Source organism: Mus pahari, chromosome 10 (genome assembly GCF_900095145.1).
Source record: "Mus pahari chromosome 10, PAHARI_EIJ_v1.1, whole genome shotgun sequence".
In the NCBI taxonomy this organism is placed as follows: Eukaryota; Metazoa; Chordata; class Mammalia; order Rodentia; family Muridae; genus Mus; species Mus pahari.
Genome location: NC_034599.1, coordinates 52,491,371 through 52,491,602, shown reverse-complemented (window position 1 = coordinate 52,491,602; position 232 = coordinate 52,491,371).

The window sequence follows — 232 nt, the reverse complement described above, 5'->3', positions numbered from 1 at the left end:
TTATCAACAAGAGTTCTCTCTCTCTCTCTCTCTCTCTCCCTCTCTCCCTCTCTCTCCCCCCCTCTCTCCCTCTCTCCCCCCTCCCTCTCTCTCTCCGTATGTGTGTTAGTTGGTATTTTTGTCATTTTGTTTTCTTTCAGACAGAATCTCATGTAGCTCAGGCTAGCCTCAAACTCCTAGGTAGTCAGGAATGATCTTGGGCTTCCGACCATCCTGCCTCAACTTCCCAAGT